Source organism: Phacochoerus africanus, chromosome 7 (assembly GCF_016906955.1).
Source record: "Phacochoerus africanus isolate WHEZ1 chromosome 7, ROS_Pafr_v1, whole genome shotgun sequence".
Classification (NCBI taxonomy): Eukaryota; Metazoa; Chordata; class Mammalia; order Artiodactyla; family Suidae; genus Phacochoerus; species Phacochoerus africanus.
Window position 1 is genome coordinate 84,358,618 of NC_062550.1, and position 25,062 is coordinate 84,383,679.

General features: G+C 42.4%; 1 pseudogene; it reads left to right on the forward strand.

Moving 5' to 3' along the window:
- LOC125130457 (putative tetratricopeptide repeat protein 41) overlaps positions 1–25,062 on the forward strand; it is an 86,214-nt pseudogene that overhangs the window by 27,090 nt on the left and 34,062 nt on the right.

The window sequence follows — 25,062 nt, forward strand, 5'->3', positions numbered from 1 at the left end:
AGCTGGCATCCATGAGGATGTGGGTTCGATCCCTGGCCTCTCTCAGTGGGTTAAGGATCCGGTGTTGCTATGAGCTGTGGCGTAGGTCACAGATGTGGCTCGGATCTGACATTGCTGTGGCTGTGGCGCAGGCTGGCGGCTACAGCTCTGATTGGACACCTAGCCTGGGAACCTCCATATGCTGCAAAAAAGACAAAAAAGAATAAAAAAAAAAATTCTGAAGATCGGTCACATTAGCATTGTATTCGAAATGGCTCCTCCTTGTCCTCTTGCGGTGCTTGTTTTCCAAGGGTGAGTGCATAGGGTTCTTTCTCTCTCTACTTTCTCATGGCTTCAGCCACACCCCCGACATCTTCCTTCTTATCTTCGGCCTTGACCTCCTTTTGGGGTGGCGGGGTCCATGCCCCACTTCATGAAAGCTATCGATAGTATTATTGCTTGATCAATGGCTTTCCTTGAGTGATCGTTGACAGTTCAAATTAAATAGATGCAAGACCTAAATTATTTCAGACCCTGTCCCACCCTTGTTCTTCTTTCCCTGTTGCCTCCATCTACTGATGGTGCCACTAACTCCCTCCATTGCTCAGGGCAGGAGACGTGCACTGCTGTCAGGGGTGGCCTTAGTCCGCACTGGGCCAGCTCTTCTTTGACCTCCTGCCTGCTGACTGGGGTTTAGACAACACTTTGATGAAGTCTCCTTCCCTTTGCTCTCCATAGTAGGCCTCCTTGCCTCTCTCTCTCTCTCTCATCCTATATTTCTTGGCTCATTAAACAGGAATAACTTTCATTCATTCTTTCAACAAATAGTAACTTCCCTGGGATATGGACTCACTGGGCACTGCTGACATAGCAATGAGTTAGGCAAACGAGTTCAAAACTAGTTCAGAAACTAATCCCTGCTCTAAACTCGCTCCACGGGGTTTATCATCTAGGGATCATAATCACAGATTTTGAGCTTTTGTCATAGGCCAGGCTCTAAGTCAAGTATTCTAAATGTATTATTTCAATTCTCATAAGACCTCTATAATACTCTTAATATTTTTATTGAAATTAAGGGAGCTGAGTCTTGGAGTGGTAAGGTTAGTTGCCCAAGGTGTCTGAGATAGTTGGGAGTGGGTTTCGACCTCCATTTCTTTTGGTCCTTAGATATCTAGCCTTGACTGTGCTTCATGTAATTTTGGGATTCGTCGGACATCCAGCCTTGACTGTGTGTGATTCCTGTAATTTTGGGATTTGTCCTTCCAATCATGCGGAAGGACCCAAGTGATACTCATGGGGATACCAGTGTGTTGGATAAAGCCGGGGTGCATCAGGAAGTGGGGCTGTAGGGTGGGGAGAAGGAGATTGTGGGGAGAGACAGGGTGGGGCTGGGGTTCCATGTGTCATAGGAAGCTGGACGCCATCCGGGGGAAGATCAGCTCTCCAAGGTGGGGGCAGAAGTCCTGATCACGCCAGAGCTGCTTGTTATCACGTGGTTGTTGTGGTGACAGAAGGGGCCTGGGCTGGGTTGAAATTGGAAGGGAATCATCCACCATCTCGGTGTGTGAAGATTTTCAGGATGTGATGGACCTCGTTCAGAAAGTGTTCCTTCAGGAGTTTCCGTCGTGGCGCAGTGGTTAACGAATCCGACTAGGAACCATGAGGTTGCAGGTTCGGTCCCTGCCCTTGCTCACTGGGTTAACGATCTGGCATTGCCGTGAGCTGTGGTGTAGGTTGCAGACGCGGCTCAGATCCCGCGTTGCTGTAGCTCTGGCGTAGGCCGGTGGCTACAGCTCTGATTCGACCCCTAGCCTGGGAACCTCCATATGCCACGGGAGCGGCCCAAAGATGTAGCAAAAAAATAAATAAATAAAATAAAAAATAAGAAAGTGTCCCTTCGAATTAGGCTGGAGACATCCATAGGGCTCTTCTCGTGATTGTGGAGGCATGGTGCTGTCCGTACAGTCATTAAGATGCTGCTGGTTGATCTCTGTGGTACCCAGACCGGGGCCTTCTTAGCAGGGAGTCCTGGCTGCTGTCACTGTCTTTGACACCTTCTAGCTTCCTTACCCGTCATGTTCAGTCAAAGCCAAGTCCAGGTTTTACTTCCACAGAGCCCCTCACGTCCGTTCTCTCATCTCTGCCTCGCCCTCATTTCCCCTCTCCAGTCAGTGTCCATGAGGCAGGGCTGTGATGCAGTCATTGCTTGTTGTATTTGTCCCCTTCAGGTCTCACCTCCCACCCTGTTTTAGAGTCAGCCCATGGCCCTTTGGGGGCCTCCTTGAAGTCCCTCCAGGACTGTGTAGGTTTCTTTTCTCCTTCTGGGTTGCCAGAAGTACAGGTCACAAGGCCAAGTACTCATCACCTGAGCCATAGGAGATGTATTAGACTCATTGCAACAAGGTTTAAGGATAGCAGGAATCCCGTGTAATGGCCGCAGGAGGCAGTACGGTGAACCAGTTAGCTGCCTCCTCAAACATTTTTTTCCGCCATGGTTATGCAGCCACACACAACTCTTAGTCACTCTGCCCGCCTGGGTGCTGCTGGAGGTAAGGCCCTTAACGGGAATATTCTTTCAGAGAGGTTTTCGAGAAATCCTGTTTTATACTGTGATCTCAGGAGAGCTGCCCTTCTAATTAAGAAATCTGGGTAGGAGTTCCTGTTGTGACTCAGAGAGTTAAGAATGCAACATAATGTCCCTGAGGATGTTGGGTTGACCCCCGGCCTCACACAGTGGGTTAAGGATTTGGCATTGCTGCAAGCTGTGTCACAGCTTGCAGATGTGGCCCAGATCTGACATGGCTGTGGCTGTTGTTTAGGCCGGCAGCTGCAGCTCTGATTTAACCCCTAGCCCAGGAACTTCCCTATGGCACAGGTACAGCCCTAAAAAGAAAAAGGAAAAGAAAAAAAAAAAAGTATGGGTAATTTCTGCCCCTCCTCTGAGTTAATTTAGCAGCATCTACTGAGTGCTTGCCTTGTGCCAAGCATGATGCTAGATGCTAGGGTAAGGAAGATGTGGTTCCTGCCTTAATGGCATTTAGGGTGGGGTGTAAAGATAGACACTATGGAGCAGTTCGGCCTGAGGGGAGTGGAACATGGAGGTGGCATGAAGCCTAGAGCAGGGAGGTGTGGCCTGGTCTCTGCAAGAGACGACGATGACGACGACGACATCACCTGAGACTTGGAGGATGAGTGACAGCTGATTGGACAAAGGGCAGAGGGAACAGCATGGTTGCAGATCCAGAGTCGAGAGGGAGAGTGGTGAGTCTGAAGAACTGAGCCAGTCCAGCGTGGGCACAGGAGAGGGTGGGCACGGAGGGAGGCCCAGGACTGCAGAGGCAGGTGGGAGCCCAAGTATGGAGGGTCAAGCTAAGGATCTGGCCCCGATCCTAAGAGCAGTGGGACTTCATCAGGGGTTTAAGACAAATGGTGACAGGTTTGGTTTTAAAAGGTTACTCTGGGTGTGGTGTGAAGCATGAAGTAAAAAGTGACAAGCATGGCTCCTTGGACATCTGCGAGTGGTAGTAACCCAGGTGAGAGGCTCAGACAAGGGGATGGCAATGGGAACACAGTGGCTTGTTCATTAAGTGGGTACAGGAGATGGAGGAGACAAAGATGATATCCACGGTTCTGAACTGGACAGCTGGATGAGTGGTGTTGCCATTGACCACACCAGGAAACACTCCCAAAGGAGCAGCTTTAGGGGATGCCAACCGTGTCGAGTTTGGAGTGACTGTAGGATGCCTGAGGAGTTATTCTCAGGGCTCAGAGAAGAGCAAGCTGCACCAGGGATACATGTGTATCATGGTCATGGAAACCAGAAGAGGGAATGAGAGCGTCCAGGGACGGGAAGAAGGAGGTGGGCCTAGGACAAAGCTCTGAGGGGTGAGCAGAGGAGGTAGGTGCCATCAGAAGGACAGGAGGGGTTACAGAGGTAGGAGCAAAACCAGGACGTATCAATTCAATGTCTTTAATTTCAAATATTCCACTTTAAATGATTTTCTTCTCTGTGCTATATTGAAACCCTCCTCTGATGCCCCTACATTTTTAGCAAGTCTGTTACGAATTGGGGTGCGAGGCAGAATCCCTCATGTTCCACATTTGAGAGGTGGCAGTGAGCAGCCTCAGGAAGCTACCTCCTTCCAGAAGCATGGGCCCAGGTGGGACAAGGGGCCATGGTGGGAGCAGGAGTTCAGGGCCAAGAGTACAGGTAGAGCCAGGCATCACTGGAGCAGCAGGACTGGTCTGGCTGGGAAGGATGTAGGATAGAAATTCCTTTCCCCCAACACAGCACCAGGGAGATGTGACTTGAGGGGAGGGCCAGATCCTGCTGCTGGGTGGAGAGGACTTTTCCAGGTAGGCGCATTTCTGAGTAGAAAGAAAGCCCTGATTCATGAGGCCCCCCAGAGCACCCTCCCAGCCACAGCGCCTCACCTGCCTCCCCACGCACGAGATGATTCAGAACTCTCTTTTTGAGATTCATTCTTCATTATCTCCATTCTGTTCTGAGAAGTAAATATACTTTTGACCCCTGCCTGCTTTTAGAAGTTTCCTTAGAAAGTGAGCATTCTCTAAGGTTGCCCAGTGGCATCAGTTTGACTGGGGGGCGGAAGACAGTCTGTCATCTCTTCCGGCTCCACCAGGCTGTTGCTCCCTCGAGGTGGGCGTGTTGCCGGCCTTCATAGTTTTCCCTCCAGGTTACGTGGTTTGGCTCCCCCTGGTGGCGGAGACGAAAACAAGAAGCCGAACTTGTGTTGGAAGGATGCGCTCTTCCACTGGGGCTTCCTTACCCGCCTGCCCTACTCAGCTGGCTGGAGAAGCTGCATCTCTGATCAAGAGGCGGGTAGAGAGGCCTTTGAGTCTAGAGGACAACTTTTATGGTCGGGTCATTTTTTATATATTCTCTTCGACATAGTACTCTTGTGTCTGCTGGAGCCCTGCATCCCATCAAAGTGAAGAAAACCCCTTTCTGGCTGCAGTCGCATTTTTAGACAATGTCAAAGGCGAGAGATGTGTGAGAAGGATGGATCCCAACATGTCTCCATCTTGACAGAGAGATGGCTGGTTACACTCCAGGTGGTGGGTATGGTGGGGTGAGGTGAAGCATCTTGTTTTTAAGGGGCAGATATTCTTATTAGGGCAAAGGGTAAATGCCCTATGTTACAGGATCTTGTCCAAAGATTGCAGTAAGTGGGACAATACCAGCTCTTTATGACTAATGTATGAAGGTTTGCCTTTGATACCTTTAGAATCTCTGAGTAGTTTTGGATAAATGGGACCAAATAGATTTACAGAAAAATGAAAAGGATAAAAGACACAATTTTCTGTGGTCACAAAAATTAGGATCTATCTTGGAATAAATCTAATAAGAAAGGTACACAATCTTTATTTTTATAAAAAAGCTTCAGAATTACAGAAAATCAGGTTTCAGTATATAGGGAGATATACCATATTCTAGGATGGTGCAACTCAATGTTATAAAGCTATCAGTTCTTCCTCAATTGATTCATAGACATAAGACAATTCTAATTGAAATCCCAGTGGGATGAAATACACTTTCAAAATGATTCCAAAGTTCTTGGAGAAACAATATGTGAGAATAGAGTTAAAAATAATGAGGGCAATTTGAGTGTCAAGTTACTTAAATGTATTATGAAGCAATAATAATAATTTAAAAAATACTGCTGGGAACAAAAATAGCTTGGGGGAAAATAGAAAGCTAAGACAGACTCAGGTGCAGATATAAGAAACAGTTAATGACAGAAGCTTTCAAATTAGATGGATCATGGAGTAAACAGTGCTATGATAATGATATACTACTTGGTAAAAAGGTGTAAAAAAAATGTGAAACATTACACCAAAATATTCCAAAAGGATCAGAGTTAAATAAGAGAAATAGAAATTTTATATTAAGAAAACTACCAGGGGAGGGGAGTTCCCATTGTGGCTCAGTGAGGTAAGGGCCCGACGTTGTCTCTGTGAGAATGTGGGTTCAATCCCTGGCCATACTCAGTGGGTAAGGATCCAGTGTTGCCACAAGCTGCTGCATAGGTCGAAGATGGGACTCAGATCTGACGTTGCTGTAGCTGTGGTGTAGGCCTTAGCTGCTGTTCAGATTCAACTCCTATCTGGGAACTTCTGTATGCTGCAGGTGTGGCTGTGAAAGAAAGAAAGAAAGGAAGAAAGAAAGGAAAGAAAGAAAGAAAAGGAAGGAAGGAAGGGAGGAAGGAAGGGAGAAAGGAAGAAAAGAAAAGAACAGGAGTTCCTGTCGTGGCGCAGTGGTTAACGAATCCGACTAGGAACCATGAGGTTGCGGGTTCGGTCCCTGCCCTTGCTCAGTGGGTTAACCATCCGGCGTTGCCGTGAGCTGTGGTGTAGGTTGCAGACACGTCTCGGATCCCGAGTTGCTGTGGCTCTGGCGTAGGCCGGTGGCTACAGCTCCGATTCGACCCCTAGCCTGGGAACCTCCATATGCCGCGGGAGTGGCCCAAGAAATAGCAACAACAACAACAACAACAACAAAAAGACAAAAGACAAAAAAAAAAAAAGAAAAGAACAGAACAAAGAAATGTAGATGGATCTAAGCAAGAAAGCAAAGGAGTAAGTCATGAAAGAGAAGATAAATGAGAAATCTAAATAAACACATGACATATCTATATGTAAAACAAAACAACCCAGAAGAACCCTGAGAAAAATCAGAAACACAACTACAAGGCAAGTGATAACTGGGAAAAATATTTGTAACACACATAACAGCCAAATGATTGATATTTCTCATATGCAAAAAATGATCTTAAAATCAGTAAGAAAATAATGAACACTTTAGTAAAAATAAGCAAGATTGTGAACAGGTCATCCCAAGAACATTCTTAGTCCTTGTCTGACTTTCCTTCTTAGCATCAGTGGGTATTTTTGACCTGGCTCTCCTCTTGTAAACATGCTGGTTTCAGTTTTGCTGGGACAAACTCCTAAAGTTCATCTTCCACCTCTCTGGCTGTTCCTTTTCTCTCTCTTTTGTCAATTCCCCTTCTTCTGCCTGGCTTCTAAGTATTAGAATCTCTTAAGGCTCTTCTCCCCTCACCATAAGAATATTAATTATGGCTTAATTAACTCTTACGGCTTTGATTTCACCAAAAGAATACTATCTATGTCTATGACTTTAAAGACTGTGTACACGTGATTCACGCATTTACATCCCCAGCCACGCTTACTCTCTGAGCCCCAAGTCCATGTATACAACTCCTACTTAACTCTCCACTTGGGTGATGTTTTCAGAGTTCCTCAAAGCCAACACATCTGAAAGGGAACTCATGAATATCCAACCAAAACAGGGTCTGTTCCAGGGACCGTCTCTCAATTGACCACCTTGGAGTCATCCTTGACTTCTCTCTCCTTTACCCCCTCTCCGAACACATGTTATCACTGAGTCCTGACATTTTTTTTTACTCCCTAAATGTTTCTCAAACTTGTATATCTCTACCACCTTCTCTAAGCTGTGAGGTCTGCTGTCCACAGTTGTGATTGGAATATGCATTGAAGATTCATCTATGTCCTGTCATGGCTTGATACCTTTTGATGCTGAATAATGTCCCAGGATACAAATGTATCACAGTTTATCTATAATTTGCATGCAAGCTTTAAAATCAGTTGGATAAATACTCAGGACCATGACTGATGGATTGTACAGTATGTCTATGTTTAACTTTGTCAGAAACTGCCAAACTGTCTTCTGAAGGGACCGTAACATTTTGCATTCCCATAAGCAATGAATGACAGTTACTGTTGTTCTGAATCCTTGCTAGCATTTGGTATTGTCAGTTTTTGAAGTTCTAGCCATTCCATATCAACTCTAATGGAAAAAATAAAAATCATAAAATTAAAAAAAATGTTGAGCCATTCTGATAGGTGTGTAGTGATTTTAATTCAACAAATTTATTTATATTTTTAAGTAAACAAATGTTATTATATTTATAGTTGTATAACCACCATTACAGTCTAATTTTACAAAATTTCTATCCCAAACCCCCAGCTCATCCCTCCCCCACAACCTGTCTCCTTCGGTAACCATAAGTTTTTCAAAGTCTGTGAGTCAGTATTTGTTCTAAAAAGAAGTTCATTGTATCCTTTTTTAATTATTTATTTATTTTTAATAAATAAAAATGTCTTTATAGTCATAAATTCATACACGCCATGTTATTGGGTCTGGTCTGATGTGGCTAGGCTAGGACATTCTGATGGGACCCACAGAGTCCTTTCGTGTGTCTCTTTTCCCGAGGGGCAGCTGTCTCGACCCTGACACCTTCTCTGGAAAACTTTGAGCCGCTAATTCTGTCATTTTTTTTTTCTTGCATCAATAACTTTTATTCCATCAGAATGGCATCTTTTTTTTAATTATTATTATTATTTTTTTATTTTCCCACTGTACAGCAAGGGGGTCAGGTTATCCTTACATGTATACATTACAATTACATTTTTCCCCCAGCCTTTCTTCTGTTGCAACATGAGTATCTAGACAAAGTTCTCAATGCTACTCAGCAGGATCTCCTTGTAAATCTATTCTAAGTTGTGTCTGATAAGCCCAAGCTCCCAATCCCTCCCACTCCCTCCCCCTCCCATCAGGCAGCCACAAGTCTCTTCTCCAAGTCCATGATTTTCTTTTCTGAGGAGATGTTCATTTGTGCTGGATAATAGATTCCAGTTATAAGTGATATCATATGGTATCTGTCTTTGTCTTTCTGGCTCATTTCACTCAGTATGAGATTCTCTAGTTCCATCCATGTTGCTGCAAATGGCATTATGTCATTCTTTTTTAGGGCTGAGTAGTATTCTATTGTGTATATATACCACATCTTCTGAATCCAATCCTCTGTCGATGGACATTTGGGTTGTTTCCATGTCTTGGCTATTGTGAATAGTGCTGCAAGGAACATGTGGGTGCATGTGTCTCTTTTAAGTAGAGTTTTGTCCGGATAGATGCCCAAGAGTGGGATTGCGGGGTCATATGGAAGGTCTATGTATAGGTTTCTAAGGTATCTCCAAACTGTTCTCCAGAGTGGCTGTACCAATTTACATTCCCACCAACAGTGCAGGAGGGTTCCCTTTTCTCCACAGCCCCTCCAGCACTTGTTATTTGTGGATTTATTAATGATGGCCATTCTGACTGGTGCGAGGTGATATCTCATGGTAGTTTTGATTTGCATTTCTCTCATAACCAGCGATGTTGAGCATTTTTTCATGTGTTTGCTGGCCATCTGTATATCTTCTTTGGAGAAATGTCTATTCAGGTCTTTTGCCCATTTTTCCATTGATTGATTGGCTTTTTTGCTGTTGGGTTGTATAAGTTGTTTATATATTCTAGAGATTAAGCCCTTGTCGGTTGCATCATTTGAAACTATTTTCTCCCATTCTGTAAGTTGTCTTTTTGTTTTCTTTTGGGTTTCCTTTGCTGTGCAAAAGCTTTTCAGTTTGATGAGATCCCATGGGTGTATTTTTGCTCTAATTTCTATTGCTTTGGGAGACTGACCTGAGAAAATATTCACGATGTTGGATGTCAGAGAGTGTTTTGTCTATGTTTTCTTCTAGGAGTTTGATGGTGTCCTGTCGTATATTTAATTCTGTCATTTTTTTAATCATGATTTTTTTTTTCAATGGTCGCTGATATACGGGGCTCCATTTCACCTTAACACCATACTGATCCCATCGTACGTATTTATCCATATTGCTTTTCTCACATTATCCTCCGTTTTGTTCCAAAAACAGTGCCTACATATCGTTCCCTGTGCTAAACAGCAGGTTGTCTGTGATGACCCACTCCAAGGGCAAGTGTTTGGATTTATCACCACCTTCCACAGCCCAGTCCTGCCCACACCCTCGCCCTCCATTCTGGCAACCGAAAGTCTGTATGCCGTCCATGTGTTTCTTTCCTGTAGGAAGGTTCCTTGGTGTCATTTGTAAGATTCCAGGGGGAAGGTGTTTCCAAAGCTCTTCGGACGCCCACCCTTAACTAGGTTTTGGGATGGGCATGAATGCCTGCATATTGTGCACGGGAGGTGCAAAAACGATGGTATTTTGGAGAGTAGTGGTGCCAATCGAGGGGCATTGTCTCTCAAGTGGTCTCATGAAACTCCATCCTTTTCTTTCTTATCTTCTTTCTATGAACCTGGTGTGCAGGTGTGACCAAAAGCCTGGCCAGGCATATTTGCGCCAGTATATTGACTGATCCAGAGAAAGCTCTCTGTGAAATCCCTTCTGGCCCCCTGGGGAAGAGGTCTGGTTTTGTGGCTGTGCTGAATTTGGTAAATACTGTGCCTTGGCAAACTTTGATGGGGAGACAACTCATGCACGCTCCAGGCAGGGTCAACACACTTAGAAAGAATGAGGGAGAGAGAAAACTGGGGGAAAAAAAACCAAAAAACAGAAACCAAAAAGCAAAAAACAAAAAACCCCAAAGTAGAGTTGAGGCTAGACTTAACTGCATGAAGGAAGGAATCACAGGGGGAAAAATAAGAAAAATATCAATCGTTCCATTCCAACACACCTATCTTCAGAAGAAGGCTGGCATGCCATGATGGTTCAGGGATGAGGGTTTACATAGCGAGACATGGCTTAGGTCTCCCTTGGTAACTATAAGTTTTTTTCAAGTCTGTGAGTCAGTATTTGTTCTAAAAAGAAGTTCATTGTATCCTTTTTTTAGATTCCAAATATGATGTTTGTGTCTCACTAACTTCACGTAGTATGAAAATTTCCAGGTCCATCCATGTTCCTGTAAATTCATTCCAGTTATTTCATTCCTTTTTATGGCTGGGTAATATTCCACTGCGTATATGTACCACATCTTTATCCATTCCTCTGTCGATGGACATTTAGGTTGCTTTCATGTCTTGACTATTGTAAATAGTGCTGCATTGAACGTTGGGGTACATGTATCTTTTTGAGTCATGGATTTCTCTGTATAGATGCTGAGTGGAATTGCTGCATCATATGGTGGTTCTATTTTTAATTTTTTGAGGAATTTCCATGCTGTTTTCCATAGTGGTTGCACCAATTTACATCTCACCACCAGTGTAAGAAAGTTCCCTTTTCTCCACACCCTCTCTAGCATTTATTGTTTGTAGACTTTTTGATGCTGGCCATTCTGGCTGGGGTTAAGTGGTACCTCATAGTTTGATTTACATTTTTCTAATAATTAGTAATGTTGAATGTCTTTTTGTGTGTTTTATGGCCATCTGTATGTCTTTGGAGAATTGTCTATTAGATATTCTGCCCATTTTTTGGTAGGATTGTTTGGGCTTTTTTTTTTTTTTTGGTATTGAGCTGCAGGAGTGGTTTATATATTTTGGAGATTAATCCCTTTTCAGTCACTTCATTTGCAAATATTTTCTTCCATTCTGTGGGTTGTGTTTTTGTTTCATTTAGAGTTTCCTTTGCTGTGCAAAAACTTTTAAGTTTAATTATTTTCATAACTCTAGGAAGTGGATCTGAGAAGATACTGCTGTCGTTTATGTCAGAGAGTGTTCAGCCTAAGTTTTCCTCTAAGAGTTTTATAGTATCTGGTCTTATATTTAGGTCTTTAATCCATTTTAGTTTATTTTTGTGTATGATGTTAGGGAATGTTCTAATTTCATTCTTTTACATGTATCTCTTCAGTTTTCCTAGCACCACTTATTGAAGGGACTGTCTTTTCTCCATTGTATTTTCTTGCCTCCTTTGTCATAGATTAGTTGACTGTAGGTGCATGGGTTTAATTCTGGGTTTTCTATTCTGTTCCACTGATGTATGTTTTTTGCTGCCAGCTCCATACTGCTTTGATGACTGTAGCTTTGAGTATAGTCTGAAGTCAGGGAGCCTGATTCCTCCAGCTCCATTTTTCTTTCTCAAGATTGCTTTGGCTATTCTAGGTCTTTTGTGCTTCCAAACAAACTTTAAAATATTTTGTTCTAGTTCTGTGAAAAATGCCATTGGTAATTTGATAGGGATTGCATTGAATCCATACATTGCCTTGGGTAGTATAGTCATTTTGACAATATTGATTCTTCCAATCCAAGAGTATGGTATATCTTTCCATCTGTTTGTGTCATCTTTGATTTCTTTCATCACTGTCTTATAGTTTCCAGATTACAGGTCTTTTGTCTCTGTAGGTAGGTTTATTCCGAGGTATTTTATTCTTTTGATGCAATGGTAAATGGGATTGTTTCCCTAATTTCTATCTCTGATCTTTCACTGTTATTTTATAGAAATGTAGTTGACTTCTGTGTATTAATTTCGTATCCTGCAACTTTACCAAATTCGTCAATGACCTCTAACAGTTTTCTGGTGTCTTTAGGATTTTTCTAGGAATAGTATCATGTCATCTGCAAATAGTGATAGTTTTTACTTCTTCATTTCCAATTTGATTTCCTTTTATTTCTTTTCCCTCTCTGATTGCCATGGCTAGGACTTCCAAAACTATGTTGAGTGGTGGGGGTGAGAGCAGACATCCTTGTCTTGTTCCTGATCTTGGTGGGAATTCTTTCAGCTTTTTACCATTGAGAATGATGTTAGCTGTGGGTTTGTCATATATGGCCTTTATTATGTTGAGTTATATTCCCTCTATGCCCACTTTCTGGAGGATTTTTAATCAGAAATGGGTGTTGGATTTTGTCAAAGGCTTTTTTCTGCATCTCTTGACAGGCTCATATGGTTTTTATTCTTCGGTTTGTTAATGTGGTGTACCACACTGGTTGATTTGCAGATATTGAAAAATCCTTGCATCCCTGGGATAAATCCCACTTGATCATGGTGTACAGTCTTTGTAATGTACTGCTGGATTTGGTTTGCTAGTGTTTTGTTGAGAATTTTTGCATCTATGTTCGTCAGTGATATTGGCCTGTCATTTTCCTTTTTTTGTGGTATCTTGTCTGATTTTGGTGTCGGGATGATGGTGGCCTCATAGAATGAGATTGGGAGTGTTCCTTCCTCTGCAATTTTTTGGAATAGTTTAAGTGTTAGTGCTTCTCTAAATTTTTGATAAATCTCACCTGCGAAGCTATCTGGTTTGTTGGAAGTTTTTAAATCACAGTTTGGTTTGTTGGAAGTTTTTTAAATCACAGTTTCAATTTCAGTGCTTGTGATTGGTCTGTTCATATTTTCTATTTTGTCTTGATTTAGTATTGGAAGATTATACTTTTGTAGTTTCTTGTCTCTTATGATTCTTCTCCTCTTTCTTTCTTTTTTTTTTTTCCCTTTTCTAGGGCCGCACCCATGGCATATGGAGGTTCCCAGGCTAGGGGTCTAATCAGAGCTGTAGCCACCAGCCTATGCCAGAGCCACAGCAATGCGGGATCCGAGCAGCATCTGTGACCTACACCACAGCTCATGGCAATGCCAGATCCTTAACCCACTGAGCAAGGCCAGGGGTCAAAGTTCCTCATAGTTCCACCTCATAGTTCCTAGTCGGATTCGTTAACCACTGCACCACAATGGGAACTCCTCCTCTTTCATTTCTAAGTTTTTTGATTTGGGTCCTCTCTCTTTTTTTCTTGATGAGTCTGGCTAAGGGTTTATCAATTTTGTTGATCTTTTCAAAGAACCAGCTTTTACTTTCATTGATCTTTTCTATGGTTTTCTTTGTTTCTATTTCATATATTTCTGCTCTGATCTTTATGATTTCTTTCCTTCTGATAACTTTGGATTATGTCTGTTCTTCTTTCTCTAGTTCCTTTAGGTGTAAACTTAAATTGTTTATTTGAAATTTTCTTGTTTCCTGAGGTAGGCTTGTATTGCTATAAACTTCCCTCTTAGAACTGCTTTTGCTGCATCCCATAGGTTTTGGATTGTTGTGTCTTTGTTGTCATTTGCTTCTAGGCATTTTTTAACTTCCTCTTTGACTTCTTCAGTGATCCATTGGTTGTTTAGTAGCATGTTGTCTAGTCTTCACATGTTTTTTTGTTTTTGTTTTTGTTTTACAGTTTTTTTCTTGTTAATTTCTATTCTTATAGTGTTGTGTTCAGAAAAGATGCTTGATATGATTTCAATTTTCTTAAATTTACCAAGGCTTGTTTTGTGGCCCAGAATGTGATCCATCCTAGAGAATGTTCCATGTGCACTTGAGAAGAATATGTGTTCTGCTGCTTTGGGATAGAATATTCTATAAATATCTATTAACTCCATCTGGTCTAATGCATCATTTAAGTCCTGTGTTTCCTTGTTGATTTTCTGTCTGGATGGTCTGTCCATTGCTGTAAGTGGGGTGTTAAAGTCCCCCACTATTATTGCGTTATTGTCAGTTTCTCTTTTTAATGTTGTCAGCAGTTGCCTTATATATTGATGTGATCCTTTTGGGTGCATATATACTTACAATTGTTATATCTTCTTCTTGGATTGATCCTTTGGTCATTATGTGATGTCCTTCTTTGTCTCTTATAATGTTTTTTTTATTTTAAGGTCTATTTTGTCTGATATGAGTATTGCTACTCCAGCTTTCTTTTGATTTCCATTTGCATGGAATTTTTTCTTCCATCCTCTCAATATCAATTTTTACATGTTCCAAGAAGTGAAGTGGATCTCTTGAAGACAGCATATATATGGGTCTTGTTTTTGTATCCATTCATCCAGTCTATGTCTTTTTGTTGAGATATTTAGTCCATTTACCTTTAAGGTAATTATTGATATAGGTGCTATTTTTGTGTGTGTGTGTGTCTTTTTATGGCCACATCCATGGCATTTGGAAGTTCCCAGGCTAGGGATCAAATCAAAGCTGTAGCTGCTGGCCTACACCACAGCCACAGCAATGCCAGATCTGAGCCATGTCTGTAACCTACACCATAGCTCATGGCAATGCCGGATCCTTAACCCACTGAGTGAGGCCAGGGATTGAACATGTGTCCTCATGGTACTAGTCAGGTTTGTTACCACTGAGCCACAATGGGACCTCCAATATATGTATTCTTATTGTCATTTCATTAATTGTTTTGGATTTGTTTTTGTTGGTCTTTTTTCTTCCCTTCTTCTCTTGTAGTTTGATGACTATCTTTAGTGTTATGTTTGGATTGCTTTTTCTTTCTTTTTTTTTTTTGTCTTTTTGCCATTTCTTGGGCTGCTCCTGCGGCATATGGAGGTTCCCAGGCTAGGGATCGAATCAGAGCTGTAGCCACTGGCCTACGCCAGAGCCACAGCAACGCGGGATCCGAGCTGCGTCTGCAACCTACACCACAGCTCATGGCAACGCCGGATCGTTAACCCACTGAGCAAGGGCAGGGACCGAACCCGCAACCTCATGGTTCCTAGTCGGATTCCTTAACCACTGCGCCACGACGGGAACTCCTGGATTGCTTTTTCTTATTTGTGTGTGTATCTGTTGTATTTTTGTTTTGCAATTACCATGAAGTTTTGATATAGGAGTATACACACACACACACACACACACGTACAAATTGTTTTCAGTTATTGGTCTCTTAATTGCAAATGCATCTCCAGTATCCTGTGTTTGTACCCTCTTCTCATGATTTCTGGTTTTGGTAGCACATACGTGTGTGGATAATTTCCTACCTGTACTATATGTATGCCTTTACTGGTGAGCCTTGTCATTTGTAATATTTTTGTTTCTAGTTGTGGCCTTATCTTTCCCATCCAGAGAACTTCCTTTAGTATTCATTGTAAAGCTGGTTTAGTAGTGCTGAATACTCTCAGCTTTTGCTTGTCCATAAAGATTTCTCCTTCAAATTTGAATGAGAGCCTTGCTAGGTAGAGTAATCTTTGTTGGAGGTTTTTTTCCTTTCATCACGTTAAGTACATTATGCCACTCCCTTTTGGTCTGCAGAGTTTCTGCCGAAAAATCAGCTGATAACCTTATCAGGATTCCCTTGTATGTTATTTGTTTCTTTTCCCTAGCTGCTTTCAGTATTTTCTCTTTGTCTTTAATTTTGGTGAGTTTGATTATATGTGTCTCAGGGTGTTCCTCTTTGGGTTTATTTTATATGGTACTCATTGTGCTTCCTGAATTTGAGTGAGTGATTCCTTTCCTATGTTAGGGAAGTTTTCAGTTATTATCTCTTCAAATATTTTCTCTGGCCCTTTCTCTCTCTCTTCTTCTGGCACCAATATAATACAATGTTGGTACATTTAAAGTTGTCCTAGTGTTCTCTTCAATGGCCTTCATTTTGTTTCAATCTTTTTTCTCTTTTCTGTTCTGCATCAATGATTTCCACCAGTCTGTCTTCCACCTTTCTTATTTGCTCTTCTGCCTCCTGTATTCTGGTGTTGGTTCCTTCTAGTGAATTTTTAAAGTTCAGTTATTGTATTTTGAATATTTGCTTGCTTAATCTTTAAATCTTCTGTTTCTTTGTTCAGTGTTTCTTGTAATTTATCAATCTTTCCTCCAGTTTATTTCCAAGATCTTGAATCTTCTTTACTATCATTACTCTAAAGTCTTTTTCATGGAGGTTGGTAATCTCTCTTAGCCATTTTTCTGGTTTTTTTTTTTCTTGTTCCTTTATCTGAGTCATAATTCTCTGCCTTTTCATTTTGTATAGATTTTTAGTGTGATTTCCTTTTTGCAGACAGTAGGGTTGTAGCCTTTCTTTCTTCTGATGTCTGCCCCTCTTGTGGCTGAAGTTAGTATGATGGCTTGCTACAGGTTTCCTGGTGGGAGGGACTGGTAGCTACCCACTGGTAAGTGGAGCTGATTCCTATCCCTCTGGGGGGTGGGGCTTTGTCTCTGGGTGTAATAAGAGGCAGCTGTGTGCTTGGGTGGGGGGGGATCTTTAGGCAGCTTGTTTGCTGATGAGTGGGGCTGTGTTCCCACCCAGTTTGTTGTTTGGCATGAGGCTTCTTAGCCCTTGTGGGCAGGGCCAGATTTTCCCAAAATGGCCACCTCTAGAGGAGTTCATGCTGATGATTATTCCTGAGACCTTTGCCTCCAATGTCCTTCCCCAACGGTGAGTCACAGTCACCCTGTTTTCCCAGGAGATCCTCCAAGAACTGCAGGCAGGTCTGACTCAGATTCCTATGGAGTCTCCACTTTGCCCTGGGACCCAGTGCACTCAAAAACCTGTGTGCACCTTTCAAGAGTGGAGTCTCTGTTTCCCCCAGTCCTGTAGATCTCCTTCATACAAGCCCCACAGATCTTCAATGCCAAATGCTCCAGGGTCTCCTCCTCCCAGTGCCAGATCCCCAGGCATGGAAACCTGACATGGTGCTCAGAACTCTCACTTCTCTGTGATATAGTTACTTTCCTGTCTGTGGGCTGCCCAGCTGGTGGGTATGGGGTTGCTTATATTGCATAATCGCCCCTCTTAACATCTTGATATAGCCTCCTCTTTGTCTTTTTGAGTAGGATATCTTTTTTTGACACTTTCCAGTCTATTTTGTTGGACGTTGTCTAGCAGTTGGTTGTAATTTTGTTGTTCTCGTGAGAGAAAATGAGCTCTAATTCTTCTACTCCACCATCTTAATCCCATCTGTCTTACTGTTGTTTTAATTTGCAATTCCCTAATGATAATTATGTTGATCACCTTTATATATATTACTGTTGAGTATTAAAAGTTCCTTATATAGAAATCCCTTATCAGATATGTATTTTACAAGTATTTTTTCCCAATCCATGGCATGTTTTTTTTATTATCTTAATATCTGACCTTTCACAGAGCAGAAGTTTTAAATTTTAATAAATTAACTTAATATTTTTTTTTACAAATTGTGCTTTTGGTGTTGTACTTAATAGCTCATTGCCAAATCCAGGGTCACAAAGCTTTTCTTCTGCATTTCCTTCTAAAAGTTTAATAGTATTTCATTTTTTTAGGTCTGTCATCCATCTTGAGCACTTTTTGTGAAAAGCATAATGTCTGTGTCTAGATTAATTTTTTTTACACATGGATTTCCAATTGTTCCAGCATCATTTGTTATTTAAACTATCTCCACTGAATTCTCTTTGCTACTTTGTCAAAAGTGGTTGCATGTCCATAGCAGATTTTTATGGGGATATCACTGAATCTATAGGTCAAGCATCTTAACAGTGTTGAGTATTCCAGTCCATCGATATGGAATATCTATTTATTTAGGTCTTCTATGATACCTTTCATCAGAGTTCAGTAGTTTTCTGCATGTAGATCATGTACATATTTTATTATATTTATACTAAGTATTTCATTTTTGGTGTGCTATTATAAATAGTATTATGTCTTAAATCTCTAATTCCAATTGTTTATTGCTAGGATAGTAGTTGACGTTTATATATTAACCTTGTATCCTGTAACCTTGCTCTAATTTCTTATTAGTTTTAGGAATTTTTTGTTGATAGTTTTGGATTTTCTTCATAGACGATCATATCAGGTGTGAACAAAGACTGTTTTATTTCTTCCTTCCCAATATGTATATCTTTTACTTCCTTTTCTGTCTTATTGCACTAGCTAGGACCCCAAGTATGATGTTGAAGAGGAGTTGTTAGAGGGGTCCTGCTAACCTCAGCTATTCACTGGTCTCAGTCTAGTGAACCCCAGCCACCATCCCCTTTCCCTTGGCCCATTTTAACAGCATTCTTTCTGGTCTTCCTACTTTCATTTTTGTTCCTATGACGTCCACTGCCTGCATAGTAGACAAGATGAGTGTTTAAGAATGTTAGCTAGCTCATGTCACTTCTCAGACTAGGACAACTCCATTAGCCTGCTGTTTCAAATATACTAAAATCTAAATTCCTCAGCCTAGCCTACAGTGCCTCATGTAATCTGCTCCTGCCTGCCTGGGCAGCATCATTTTGTAAGATTCTTCCTCTTGACTTCTAGATGCCAACCACCTGGCCTTCTTTCTGCCCTTCAAATACATTTTGCCTTTGGGCCTTGGCACCAGCAGTTCTCTCTTCCATGAACATTCTTCCCATTCGTTATAGTACCTGTCCTTTCTGGTTATTTGATCTCAGCCAAAGTGTCACTCTCTCAGGGTGGCCTCCCAATCTAAAATTATAGTAAGTCATTCTCTGTCATGTCAATGTGTTTTAACTCTTTGCATAGCTTTTTACAGCTGCCTGACTTTGCCTTGTTTCCTTTTTAAATTGTCTATCTTTGCTCCTCTCCTCACCCCTACCTCTGACTCTTCTAGCTGCTGGAATATAAGCTCCTTGAGAGCAGATGCTACCTCCTGTGTTCATAGCTATATCCCCACAGCAACAGCATGGTGGGAGCAGCGGGTAGGGGGGAGCTGGATGGCTCCTCAGTCCATTCCAACCCAAGCTTGTGGCAGGAGTCTGAACTCAGTAATCCCCCTGGAATTTGCAAAACTCCCACTTCTGGGCAGCAGCCCATCCCTTGGGTATGTGGCCAGACCACCCTTTTCTGCCTGCTCAGAGCAGCTCCTTGTGGTTCTTAGGCTCCCCCATTGCTTAGCTCAACCCCCTCAGTTCTCATACCCACCTCAGGCCCCTTTGCTCAGATAGCCACTGCAGACAAACATCTTGGACTCTGGCCCTCAGCTCTGTCTCTCCCTTGGCTCTGCTTAGTCCTTTCTCCCCGACCTGAGGGACCATAGCTATGGTTCAAAGGTTCCTGGTGGCCTCCCTGATGTTGAGGGCTGCACTCTTGTCTGCTGGGCTTGGTGTTCAGAGCCTGGAATGCCGCTGACATGTTGGTGCTCAATAAGCGTTTATTCCATGCATGAATGGTGAGCCACGGAAAAGGTGCAGAAAGAAAGCAGGAGGGCACCCAAGGTCTGGTGTCCAAAGGAGCAGGTGAGGACTATGAATATATTTGTGTCAGACACATTCGGCACAATTTAGAATGTAACAAATGGACAAATGTAGAAGTTGAATATTGAAATATTTGGAAAGAGAATTCTGAAAATGATGATTTGTGGTATCATGCATTTACTTGAGTCTTCAAGTTCAGAAATTCTGTATATTTTCATTTGTGTGTAATAACACACACACACTATGCTCCCTATTTTGTTCTTTTTTTTGTCTTTTGTCTTTTTTGTTGTTGTTGTTGTTGTTGTTGTTGCTATTTCTTGGGCCACTCCCGCGGCATATGGAGGTTCCCAGGCTAGGGGTCGAATCGGAGCTGTAGCCACCGGCCTACGCCAGAGCCACAGCAACGCGGGATCTGAGCTGCGTCTGCAACCTACACCACAGCTCACGGCAACGCCAGATCGTTAACCCACTGAGCAAGGGCAGGGACCGAACCCGCAACCTCATGGTTCCTAGTCGGATTCGTTAACCACTGCTCCACGACGGGAACTCCTATTTTGTTCTTTTAATACTTTGTTCATTCTTTTAAAGCCAGTAATTCAAGACAGTTGCAACAGAGGGCAGAATTGTGTAAGAAATGTAAATACTTTTTAATTCTAGACTGAAAATCACTCCCAAATGCAAATTACAGCAACATAGGGACTAAGCTATAGAAATACTCTTTTTTTTTTCTTTCTGATGCTCTGGTTTTTGAATTTTACACATGAGGATTATTTAAAGGCCTTAAGAGTTATTTCACTTGCTAACGTATGTAAACTTTAATAAAAAACCAAGTGCTAATCCCTGGAGAGAGAAAGAGTGAAATATAGATAGTGGTTTATTTTAGGTTTGGTTTGGTTTGGTTGTGCCTGTGCCATGTGGATGTTCCTGGGCCAGGAAATGAACCTGCGCCACAGCCACTGTAGTGACAACACCGGATCCTTAACCTGCTGCACCACAAAGGAACTTCTAGATAATGTATTTAATATTCAACCCTTGTATCTGGATTAGGTGATAGGCCCTCTTTGTTCTTTTCCAAATATTCATTAGAATTGTTTGCTTTTCTTTCCATTCTAGTGATGGAATGTAGGCTTTTTGAGGTTACACCAGTGGCAAATGCTGATTAATGTTCTTTATTGCGAGATTTCTGAAGCTTCTGGGCAGGACCAACAAAGCAGAAGGGTTATTCTTGAGTGTTGAGAGCATGTTAATGCAGGTAAATTGGGAAATAATTTTAAATCCTTCAACTGTTATTCAAATTGTGTTAGATGTTTCCAGATATTACTTACCTTTGTTCAGTTATAATTTAGTCTGCAAATAGAGGAATAATGCATAATAAATACAAATAATCATTACTTATCTTCATCAGTGGGGAAACTTTGATTTTAATTCATGCCCCAAACTGCATATTAGTGATGACAAGCAATAAATAGATGGAAGTTTTAATTGAATGAATGAATGAATGAACTGAATGAATTGAATGAATGAATACCAACAGGTGTCATTGGGGAAAAAGTGTTCATAAAACAGAATGGAAAAGAGAGTATTGGATTGAAATAAATTAATAAAAGACTGGTTAAAGAGTTGGTTATAATCTTCTTAAAAATGTTGGAGAAGGTTGATTGATTATCTTGTTCCTATATTGATTTACTTATCCTCAGATATAAACTTTTGTGTTTGTTGAATACAATGAAACTCTCACTCCTAACATATAACTGTAACTATTCTCAGGCTGACATTCAACTGCCCTTTAAAAAATTATAAATGTTTACATATTTTAGTAGGGTTTGTGGACCAAGGGCAGTATAACCCAAGACAACACTTTTTTTTTTTTTTTTTGCTTTTTAGGGCGCCATCCATGGCATATGGAGGTTCCCAGGCTAGGGGTCAAATCGGAGCTGTAGGTGCTGGCCTACACCACAGCCACAGCAACACAGGATCCGAGCCCAGTCTGCAGCCCACATCCTAGCTCATGACAATGCCAGATCCTTAACCCACTGAGTGAGGCCAGGGATTGAAACCCCAACCTCATGGTTCCTAGTCGAATTTACTTCTGCTGTGCCACGATGGGAACTCCAGGATAAAGCTATTTTTGTTTTAAAGTAAAGGCCTTCACATTTCTTTTTTCTTTTCTTTTTTTTTGGCCACACCTGCCACATGCAGAAGTTCGCAGCCCAGTGTTCAAACCTGCACCACAGCAGTGACAATGCCTGATCCTTAACCCACAAGACCACCTGGAAACTCCCAAAGGCCTTCACATTTTCACAAAGCTCTGTCTCTGCCCCATCAACATACATCTTTCTAGAAGGAGTTCTATCTAAAGAGATTTGTAAGATTCAAGATTTCAAGTCCCTTTATGACAGAGGGAATTTCGTATCTTCCCTGGTGATTTGCAATCTCTGTGTGTAAATTTGTCAATGTGACAAAAGATTCAATGAGTCAACTTGAATTTGTGGATACTTTGTGTCCTTAGAAGGTAGCATGGAGTAGTGCATGGAGCTTGGGCTATTTTTACAGACTGACCCAGATTTAAAGTGCTTTGGCACTTACTGCTGTGTGACTTTGGCAAGAATTTGAACTTCTGACTCAGTGAGTTTTCATTGTTGAGGATTCTAATATCTGTCTCTCAGGCCTGTTAACAGGGTGAAGGGAGCAGGTGCAAAAGCACTTCCCACGGTGCCTGGCACAGAGTGAGATCCTACATTGTTTTGTTACTACCGCCCATGGGTTATAAAGGGACTAAGGCCTAGGTTAGAAATAACACGAGTTTGATTTAAGCTATTGTGACAACACTTTCATCTTTCAGAGAGTAGAGTTCAGTGATTCTTTGGTATTTGATTGTGATTATGGAATATCCCCCTATACCAAAAAAAGTTTTTTTCCCACATGAGGTCCAGATGTTCACCACTGACATGTATCTTTCTGCACAGCACCAATTATTTTAATAGGTAACCACTGAGTGCCTGATTGCAGCCATTCATGCGTTCACTCAGTCATTCATTCCCTCACCAAGCCATTCACTCACTCACACGTTCATTCATTCATTCCCTCACCCAGCCACTCACTCACTCAGCTGTTTATTCATTCATTCCCTCACCCAGCCACTCACTCATTCGCTCATTCATTCACCAGTCATTCCCTCCCTCCCTCAGCTAACGTTCACTGAGGGCCTTGCCCACCGTGAGCTCTGTACTGGGAATTGGGGGATAGCAGCAGGTGAGGCAGGCATGCTTTCTGTCCTCGTGGAGCTCCCCGTGTAGCTGGAAGTCACTGCCAGCGTCTCCATCAGGGATGAAGCAGAGTCGGTGGAGTCAGTGGGGGAAGGGAGAGGAGGCCGTGCAGGAGGCAGGGAAAAGCGGAGACACTCCGAGAAGATTTCCCACTTCAGAGCCCTGCTTCCAGAGGCATCAATCTTATGATTTTATTCTCAAAATATTTTTGCAACAGTTCTTTGGGACTGGCCACCATGGAGACTATTAAAAGAATTTTCCTTAGGCTCTGAAGCCATTTCCAAAAGAGAAGTTCTAAAACTATGTGGGGCAATAACTTCTTTGAAATAGGTACAGAACAATCCTGAGGGGAAATAGCTTGTTATTTGTGCTGTATATGTTCTGTACCAAACCACTTTTGTAATTTCTTCAGATTAGGTTACTTTAAAATTTTGATGCAGCAGTTTTCCATCGGGAGACAATTTTGTTTCTCAAGGGACATTTGGCAATGTTGGAGACGTTTTTGGTTGTCACAACTCGGTGTGTGGGGGGGGTGTTGCTAATGGCATCTCGTGGCCAGAGGCCTGAAATGTTCTAAACAGCCCCCGCATCAAAGAATCCTATGGCATAGATGTCAATAGTGCTGAGGCCGAAAGAAGCTGGATTCCAGTAGTTGGTATACTTGTTAAAAAAGTAAGTCTCATGACTCGCCCCCACAGTGGGTGCATTGGGCTGCAGGAAAACCAGAGGATGCTTTTGTGAAGAGGCCCCTGTTTATGTGTCAGAGGCCCACTTGTTAAGAAAATGCGCAGAGCAGAACTTTGGGGATAGGCCGGTCTGGGTGGGCCTGTTCTAGTTGCTAGCCATGTGAGCCTGTGTGGTTTATTTAACTTCACCGAGCCTCAGTTTCTCTGCCTGTAATAAAGGAGTAATAACTCTTATTTCCTATGGTTTCTTTAAATATCCACTGAGCTCATGCATGGCAAGAGCTTTGTTGGGGCAGGGCTGCATGGGTGGTGGCCAGCACCCACCGTGACCTAAGAATGGGTCCCAATCACTGTGCATACCTACAAATGTTTGCTGAATACCCACAAAACATAGAGCTCAGTGCTTGAATTGCGGGGTCTCTGCCTTCAGGAAGCAGACAGTCTGGAGTAAGAGGAGGATAAAAGGCGCATCTTCATAAAGAGCAAAGTGACACTCTGTGATGGCACTTGACATGCTAATTAGCGTTTCTGGCAATGTAGGCCATGAGACTCAAGGATCAAAGGGCCACTGTGACCTGGTGGTGGGTTGGGAGCTGTCATCCTCCTTGTGACAGGGATTCTACCCAACTCAGACTGGTTGGAAATGTGGCCATGACATGGGGAGAAGGCAAGGAAACCCTGAGGATTTGAGTCTGATTGAAGGAAGTGGGGAGATTCAAAGAGGGAGCTGGATTTGGAGGGAGAATGATGACTTTTTAACATTCAAACGGCAAAGTTTGCCGTTCAGGAAAAACATCCGAGTGGAGTGTCCAGCCAGCTGGGGAAATGCGGGGTTGGAAATCTAGAGAGAGTCTGGAGAGACATCTCCGTTCATGTGAATGCTGAAAACACAGGAGGAAACAAGATCTCTGAATGAAGCGGGAGCTGGTTATTGGGAAATGGCTTATCCTTAAAAAGAGGAAAGGGAAAGAACCTGCACAGGAGTGAGAGACTGGAAGAGAATCAGGATAGCCTAGTTTCCCCAAATCGAGGAGGGAGTAGTTCACAGCATCACTTGCTGCTTAGAGGTCTGGACAAGTGAGGACTGAAAGAAGGCCCCTGGGTCTGGTGAATGAAAATCAGTGGTAACCTCTGAGACGGAAAGGGAGTATATGGGGGAGGAGCCAAACTGCAGGGCTTTAAGAGGTGGGCATGTGATAATGAAGTGGAGAAGCCCCATGTATTGATACCTGTTTGAGAAGGGTATTGGGAAAAGGAGAAAGATGAAAAGTCAGGATTGTATCAGGTTCAGGTTAGGTTTGATCCAGGATTTGTGTGTTTGGTGGAAGAGGAAATGAGCCAGGGAGGAGGTGGCTTGGAGATGCTGCTGGGGACTCTGTGAAGAGGACAGGACTCTAAGACCTTGGGAAGGAGTGAATCTTTGGTAAGGAAGTGGGGCATCCCTTCCTCCAGGTTACGCAGGAGGGAAGAAAATGGGTGA